General features: G+C 41.4%; 1 long non-coding RNA gene across 1 annotated transcript in view; it reads right to left on the reverse strand.

Annotated features, from left to right (window-relative positions):
• Positions 1-9,149, reverse strand: part of LOC103802192 — a 38,554-nt gene that overhangs the window by 7,630 nt on the left and 21,775 nt on the right. Inside the window, exon 2 of the long non-coding RNA XR_624750.1 lies at positions 8,180-8,318. This is a non-coding gene — a long non-coding RNA (uncharacterized LOC103802192). The remainder of the gene's footprint in view (positions 1-8,179; positions 8,319-9,149) is intronic.

Raw genomic sequence — 9,149 nt, forward strand, 5'->3', positions numbered from 1 at the left:
TCTTTCATATACACATGCTGAGACAGTCCCTGCAGACTGAGGCACCAAGCAGTAGAAACAATAAGGGTAAAAAACAGCCTTCATCACACAAATTATTTTACACTTGTACCTTTAAATCTATGTTCCACCAGGTCAGCAGGTCCATGTATCACATCCTGAGTGTTTTCTCAGGATGTTCTGGGAAATAACTTATCTCAAAGAGCAGAATGATGCAAGTTTTTACACTCCACAGCAAGGTTTGGAAAAAACTCTTTCAGTCCAGCTCATCAGCCAGTCTCAGTCTTCAATCAGACATCAACATGACATGACATCAGCATTTGAGTTATCACCTAGAGGGAATGTCTCATTATCATGGAGATAAGGCAAATTCCATTACATTGCCTTCCAGAAAGCACTTTTTTTCCCCACAAAGTAGTGACAGCTGGATAACTAGTCGAGCTACTCTCTAAACCCAGCACAAACACCAGCTTCCTCAAGCTACTGAGGCATGCAGTGGAAGAACAAAGACATCATCTGGAAGGTTTGTGCACCTTCACCAGCTTTATGGCATCTTCCCTGTTTGTTTCCTGATGAGTCCTCCTGCTCTAAGCTCCAAGCTGTTCATCAGACTTCATTTAATAATTTCAAATGATCTGTTCTCTGAACTTGGGCTATAGTAACTTTCCATTGCAAACCAGTTCAACCTCTCTAAACATATCATAGAATCATAGAATCATCCAGGTTGGAAGGGACCTCAAAGATCATCGAGTCCACCCCTACCATGGTCACTAGACCATGGCACTAAGTGCCGCATCCAGTCTCATCTTGAAAACCTCCAGGGATGGTGAATCCACCGCCTCCCTGGGCAGCACATTTCAATGCCTGATCACTCTCGCTGTAAAAAATCTCTTCCTAATATCCAACCTAAACCTCCCCTGGCAGAGCTTGAGTCTGTGCCCTCTTGTCCTGCTGCTGGTTGCCTGGGAGAAGAGACCAACCCCCACCTGACTCCAACCTCCTGTCAGCGAGTTGTAGAGGGTGATAAGCGCTCCCCTGAGCCTCCTCTTCTCCAGGCTGAACCCCCTCAGCTCCCTCAGCCTCTCCTCATAGCACTTGTGCTCCAGTCCCTTCACCAGCCTCGTTGCTCTTCTCTGGACCAGCTCCAGCCCCTCAATATCCTTCCTGAACTGAGGGGCCCAGAACTGCACACAGTACTCAAGGTGTGGCCTCACCACAAAACTAAAAAAATCCTAAAACTAAAACTCTTTTTGTTTTGGTCACCCTCAGGAAACTGCTGAGACCATAAAGGTTTTAGGTTTCATAGCATTGTGAGCTGCAAGCCATCCAGAGTCCTACACGCTGAGTGTTCTAGGGCCAGCAGTTTGAAAGCCCATGCAGACTGAGCTCCCCGTTCTGAAACGTAAAGACTAAAGGGCTTATCTTGAGCAAGGCTCTCAGATGCTCTGTTGGGATCCTGGTATCAAAAGCTATGTTTCTAGGCTTCACAGCTCCTTCATACACAAAGCTATAGGCCAGGTAGTCCCAGGCTTGCAGCCAGCACTTGTGGGAACTGCTTCGGGCAGGGCATAGTCCAGTTTGGGAATGTCATTGGAAAAAATAGATTGAAAGCCTCCCATGAGTGGAGAAGTCCAGACTGTGGTGAGCTCCACACTCAAATCTCGTCTCAAATCCTTTTGAGATACTTTGGTCTTTATAAATCAGTTTGTACCAAACTTCACTAACTTGGCATTTCCATGGTGAGAGGGTAATAGCTGAGAGGAGAATGACAGAAGGATGGACAAACCTCACCTCTGTGGAGAAATTGCAGCCTTTGCTCACCGTGACTCTTACAATCTAACAAACCCATTTGTGTCAGCCTACTTGTTAATAATTTTATTTCAGGTTCATCTGAGCCACATGCCAGGTTTGGCCATGATAATACCTGAGGTGATGAGGCCACCTGGAAGTTGAGCTGGGCTGGGGCTGTGCCTCCCTCAGTGGTGCAGGGATGCTGCAGCATTGCTGAGCTTTCCCACACACATGGGGAGGAAGCCCTGAAAACAGCCAAGTAAAACACAAAACCCCCTCAATAAAACTTGTACCTTAATGTCTGTGAACACATGCTCCCTGGCACATTGCTTTTAATCAGAGTTTAACTCTTTGACTGAGCCCTTCATGGGGCAAAACAGCTTAACTCTCACAAATGTTTATAAATTGACCACTGCTCTGCCATGTGTTGAATTTATAATGAAACATACCTGCCTAAGTTTTCCAGATGGCATGAAAGGGGCAGAGGCTGCAGGGCAAACACAACAGGCAGAGTCCATTCCTGGTACCCTCTTCCATCAGGTAGCTTGCAGGAGCAGCACAGTGCCACCCCCTGCTTAGAGGGGGCCAAAACCCTGAGGCCAGCACCCCTTCCTTGGTGGAGATGCTTCCCACAGGATACTGTGTGAGCCTGGCAAACAAATAGGACCTCTCACACTTTTGCTCCATTTTCCACAGGTGAAACACACAGGTTCCCCCACCAGGTTCCTGGCACATACCAAACAGTGCAGCACTGTGTGTCTTCCAGTTTTGCTGCATCCTTAAAGCTTTAGTCCCTGCTGTGATATTTTGGTGCTTGCAAATTGTAGGGGGCATCAGTCAAAAGACAGAAAAAGGAATAAAAAATAAAAGAAAGGATGTGTCTCTGTCTCTTTTTCTTTTTTATTTTTTCTTCCCTCTCAGCCTCAGAAAGGTCAGATTTGGAATTAATTTTGTCCTGTGTAATGTTTTGGCTTGGTTCGTATTTATTCCAAGTGAGTTCACACATTTCTACTGCAGAAATAAAAGGTCATGAAAGCAGTGAATCCTCTCTCTCCTAAAAGGGGTGAATCCCTGCTAGGGAGTGAATCACGAATGAAGTGTACCGAAAGAAAAGAAAATGCAAAAATATATTCTGTGGGACTGTAATCACAGCTGGGTGCAATTACCAAAAACACAAGGGGACTTAGGATGCCATTTGTTTGCACCAATTTTTAGGCCATTTGATGTAATTGATGAACACAAGGGGAAAAAACGCAAACCAGAACTTTTATCTTCTTGCTAAAAACCCCAACAAAACAGTCTTCCTTTCTGCTGTATTTGTCTGTGCAGCAGTAGGAGCCAGCACAAACATTGACCAGACTGGGAGAAAGGAGGAACACCGGGAAGGGAGTTGAATCACTTTTTCATAAAATAAATCTAAACCTGTCCTGGCCCTCAGTTATAGTTGCACGTTAAAAAGAGATATATTCGTGTATATATGTGTGTCATTATGTTAGCTTTATTAGTCATCTGTTTTGCAGACTGGTTCCAACAGAAAGTTTTGGACCCAGATCTGAACTCTGAGTCAGGAAAGGATCCAGAAATGAACTTTTGACTCGGGCATAAAGATAAATGGCTTTTGAATCCAGGTTTTTGGTTCACTGACCCCATTTGGGTTTCTTTGGCTTGTTTACTACAAGAATTTAGCATGTCAGATGAAACGTAAATGCATCTAAATTTATTCTGCTGGAATAAAATAGAAAGTTTCAGTGTTTGTTTACTGCAGCGTATTGTTTCCCACTTAATGCTGTCAAATAGAAAATCTTTTTGGCTCAAATGTTTTGAAGCATTCTTAATAAAAAGGCAAAAGCCTTTCCAACTCAATTCTTGGTACCCAGCGCTGTTAACCCAAAACAACAAACTAACAAAAAACAGCATAGCAGCCTTAGTCTTGAAAGGCTGAATCCTTAATATTGTGTCACTGTCCTTCCCTATGAGAAGAACTAAACTTTTGTAGCCAAAAATCTATTAGACACTCTGTTAAGACCTAGTTAAGAGGTTTAATGATAATGTGACCAGGACCTAGTTGCATTTCACACTTTTCTTACACCTATCACAAAATGATATCTAGGTATCAATGTTAGGTGTTAAAACAGTTACAAGTTCCATTTCAGTTCAAATACAGAACACAAGTTCTAAAGATATTAAAAGAGCCCCTAAGTCATTTTCCAGCCCACATCATGGGGGTTTTTGTGCCAGGCATATGAGTTTTTAAAGCTTTATTTTGGTAACCCTCATGTTTTAACATTTGGAAGTTTATTCAGACCTCAGTGAAGTGACCTGTCCTCCTATGCTCAGCTCTATGACAGCTGTTTGGGTTGATTTATGTGGAATTGGGGAAGAAAGAGGAATGAAATCTATTTTCACCTTCCTTTACTTATAGCAAAATTAAATAGAATAAATGTTATATAGTTATTTTACACACTGTTAAATAGGTAGGTCTATAGATAGAATATTTATGCTTGTATCTACACTTTACTACTGCCTGCAGTTTGTGAGATGGTAAATAAGTGATGGGAAGAAAACTGGAAATAACATCTGAAATAATTCTTTCCCTGTGATTAATTTCTCCATCAGAGCTGTGAAAACAGACAAGCCACTCATTACAGCAGTGACAGCAGTGTAGTGACCTGGGTGGTCAGAACTGGAAGGTGCAATTAAGACACTCTTGTGATGAAGTTCAGTCACTCTAGTTTGGTTTTCCATTTTTTGAAGCTCATTCAGCACTAGCTACTAGGACATGAGGTGATGAACACTGGGAGTGGGAAATATATGTCTCACAAGTAGAGATGTACAGGAAAATTCAGACCTTATTCTGTATTTTCTGGAGAAAACTGGGCACATCCAGGGTGCATTTCATTACATCCTATACAGGATATTTCAACCTGGTCAGGAAAGCCGTGCTGCGGATGTGCCTGTTCTCTCCACCAACTATAGAGAGAACATAATGTGAGTAGTTCAGATATGGATATGGTATTCCAAGCTGTAAATATCTAAAATTAGTTGAGATGAATGTCATCCCCAGTCTCTTATTGCCTGATTGATCATTATACAAGTGTAAATAATCTGGCATCCAACTAATGAATGTTTCATTTCCTCAAGTATATGCTCTGACCCTAGCTGAAGAAATCTTTGAGAGCTATCTTTGCTTTACAAGCTCAGCTGGTATTTCAAGTTGGGCTATTTTAAAGAAGTGTTTCTAGAAGAATCTACTGCTGACCAAAGGCATTGTGGGATTGAGAGAAAAGGACAAAGATTGCAGCCTTCACTGGGACAGCCTCAAAAGAAAGGGTGGCTAAGAACATCTTCTGGATAGGGAATAGCTGAAATTTTAGAGAGTTGAGCAGAGAGTGACACTCTCCAGCAGTGAGCTAGAAGAATTAAATGATAAATAAAAATACTATCAAGTTCTCCTCTTTGGAAGAGAAAAAAGGAAGCAGACAAAGAGTTACAACTTTACCAGGAACTACTCATAATACTAATTTAAAAAAAAAGTGCTTATCCATTGTGACCCAGTAAACATTGCCAATCTCCTTTATTATAATCTCAACACTCTCCTACCTATTTTTGTCTCCTTGTGAGGAGCAAAAAATGTATTACTTTGCTGTTTCTTATTAGGCCCCTGCCTTGCCAAAACTTCTGTATGTGCTGGATTTGAAACCTGTGACATTTCCATGGAATGGAAGACATCCAGAAAGTAAAACCTATGTACAACCATTTACAAAGGCTGTGGCCTGCAGATGTAAATTAATGGGGGCTTGAAACCTTCAATATCTGTTTGCTATGGTCCCTGTTACAGTAGGGTCAGACTCCTAAGATCTTTAAATTATACCATACTACAATGACAAGCAAATAATACTTATAACTATAAAAATATGCACACTGCTGGAATATAAAACTTGCATACAATAACACTGCAAGCATTGCTTAAAGTTTACTGTATTACCAGCAAGTTATGGCTTTTGCAATGAAAAAACCCCAAGTGGTAATAAAATTCTGGGTTTGCAGCAGGCAGGCAGTGTATTCTCATTAGGCATTGGTACTTCCAGTCAGCAAACACTCAGGGTGGTGGTTAAGTTGCACAAGGCATAATGTTTAATAATGTCTCCTCACATGGTGGGAACCCTGATCTGACTGTCCATCCCAACAAGGTTACAGATTACATAGTAAGCTATAAACAGTTTACAGTGGGATAGTTTGCAAATGCACCACTAAAAACAGAGGGATTACACATGTGTCTCTGTTTACTCTGAGGGGCAGTTGTTTAGAATACCAAGAATAAAAAGTTTAACAATGAACAAAACAAAGAGAGGGTGTTCACATTGAACTTTCAAAGTATTTCAATGAAACATTACAGCAGCTTTTAGTTCTGCTGGCAGTGGAAGAATCCTCCTAGCAGCTGTATTTGGAGTTGCTGCTGACAGAACTCAAACTGGTAACAGATTAGTTGTTAGACTGCTAACTTAGTTAACAGCAGATGTGGGTATTTGTTTCAACAGGGCTGAAATTTACTGGGTACACTTGAAGTAAATCAGGCAGAGGCAGCAGGTATTTCCTGCCTGAGTTACTCTTCCCTCACCATTTCCAGATGAATTGCTTATAAGGAGAAAGAAAAGTGATGCCCTTACTCTCCATGACCTGGGACTGTCAAGTTCCCACTGTACAATATCCCCTCTCTGCTACTGATATCCTTAACTAGCTTCTCAGGGAATCTAGAATGGCAGCAGCTAACAATACCCTGGAAATCCTTAGGGAAAAAAAATGCAGCCCAAGTAAAAATGAGTTCTCTCGTTTATCTCTCACTTTGAAACATCATTGAAACATGAAAATTCTATGATTCTATGATGATCTGTGCCAAGTTTACAGACCAAGCTACATTCTGCTGAAGATCCCAGCCTTGCACACATCCCTAGAAGTGTTCAAAGCCAGGTTGGATGGGGCTTGGAGCAATTTAGTCTAGTATAAGGTGTCCCTGCCCATGAGGGGCTAGAGCAGGATGATCTTTGAGGTCCCTTCCAAACCAAAACTGTGACTGCATGATTATCATTCAAGGCTCTGGCAAACTGCAGATCACAGTGGACCATTTACCCCTGCAGCCTGAGATGAGACCAAGTAACACTGTAGGAAAACACAGCTATCACTGCAATAAAGCAGCACAGAATAAGAATTCCCATCATTTACCAGTCCATACAGATTTGGAAGAAACCATGCAATACTGCCAAGTAAATCAAACCAGAAATTTTCAGGAGCCAACCCTTCAGAAAAGACCTCTTTCCTTAAAAAAAAAGCTGAAGCCATGGCAGATGTTAGATTATGCAGATTAGTGATATAGTAAATAAATCTTTAAGAGAAAATAAGTTGCTTAATATGCTCAGAAAGAAAATTATTTTGGAGAAGGAAACTGGCAATTGTTTTCTGAGAAAATTTCTAAGTTGCTATGAAAAAAAATAAGAGCTACTGCATGCAGTGATAATGTTAAAAGAAAAACAGAACAACATCAGAGACAAATTAAGCACATTTACTTTCCTTTCACATAAATGCACTCACACCCCTCCATACACGCTCTCCTTTGATGACTAGTATTTAACAAAAGTGATCTCAAGAAATCTTAAAAAATTTCCTCCTTCCTAAAAATATGGAATCTCGAACACAAACCCAACTCTACCCATGAATATTAAGGAACTGTGCCAAACCCCTCTGCAGAAACAGCTGCAGCTGTGTAGGACATTACTACTGCTCAGCTGTTCAGTGCCCCTTCTTGCCACACCCATGTATACATCAATCATATATAGGTCACTTGAGAATTCCTCATATGCTTCAGTGCACAGTCAGCCAGGGCAGCTTAATCCGTTTCTGCAACGGTGACTGTGATCCTGGTGAACAGCATCTGAACCCTTTCCTTCAGCTCCAGGCTGCTGCGGTGGGGAACACCCAAGCTTTGCCATCACCCACTCTGCCTCTCCTCTTCAGGGCTTCCCCCCCCTCCCCCGGCCCAAGGACATAAAGTTATTTAGAGGCTCCACTCAGACAGCAGAAATTCAAGCAATTTTCTATATTGCTTGCTCACAATCCTGATTCAGCTGTAAATAGCTTCCCAGCTGAAAGTTCATGCATGCCACTTTTTTAAGCTGCACTAAAGCTAGAGGGATGCAGACTGACATGCAGTGATGCTAAAACCCCCAAAGTACTGCATCATTATTCAGATATTTCCCTATGGCAGAAGATACAGTGGGTTCTGTGGGAAATTTTGAAGGAGAGATGTTAACCCTCCTGAGTCCAACAAAACAGAGCTCTGCAGGTGTCTGAAATTGGAAACATTTTCCAGTTGCAGTGTTGCAGAAGATGTTCTTACCTGCTAAAGGGAGAAGAAAACAGGACTGAATAGCAAATAGGGAAGACTCTGCAGCAGGATTCCGAGAGTCACATGAAAATTCTTGACAGGCGATACAAATTGGTTGAAAAAATTCAGCCCATTGCAAAAAAAGGCAGCTCTGCAACAAAAGATGAACAAAAAAGGAGTATTGCAAACACTGCTGTTCTAGAATGTTTCAAGAGTCCACTAATAAGCCCATATATGACAGACACAGAAGTAAAATAAGCACAATAATCAGTGCTGTTCTACCTCATCACTGAGTTAAATATTTCTTCTTGCACTTTTCCCCTTTCTGTTTTATTTTCTTCAGGAGGAGCAATTCATTGACTCCAACACTAAGAGCTACACTTATCACTAGAGTTTCCATGAGCACAGACAGTGAAGTAGTTCTGTGTTCCAGCACTAAAGAAGTGACAGGAAAAGGTCTGAAATATGCTGCATGATCTGCTGTGATCACCTTTGGAGAGCAGCTGCCCTATAAGCCCCAGAAAAGGCTTAAATGCATCATTTAGAAATACAGGAAATTCTTTCTTTAGGGATTCAGATGGTGGCTGCACTAACACTGCCTGCCCTGAGCTGGGCTTGAAGTGCCTCTCTGAAATGACTATTAATGTAATAAACCACACCAGAATGGGTAACGCGGTGCAGCACAGAATTTTGAATTCTGTGACTTCTAACCCCACTATAAACATCTTCATAACTTAAAATTATATTTTTTTACATCACTGGTCAATAAATATAAAACACTATTAGGAAAAAAATATGTATATATATACACACACACATATATACAGAGACACACAGTCATATCCACATTCATCCACACTTTGAGTTTGGTTCTTCATGTCTTGCACTTTGCACAGTCATTAGTACCAGCTCTAACACACTGCTAAATTTAACTGGAAATATATAGCTGTCCTTACTGGCTCAGTTCATCTGGGCACAAACC

Source organism: Acanthisitta chloris, unplaced genomic scaffold, assembly GCF_000695815.1.
Source record: "Acanthisitta chloris isolate BGI_N310 unplaced genomic scaffold, ASM69581v1 scaffold37825, whole genome shotgun sequence".
NCBI classification, from domain to species: domain Eukaryota; kingdom Metazoa; phylum Chordata; class Aves; order Passeriformes; family Acanthisittidae; genus Acanthisitta; species Acanthisitta chloris.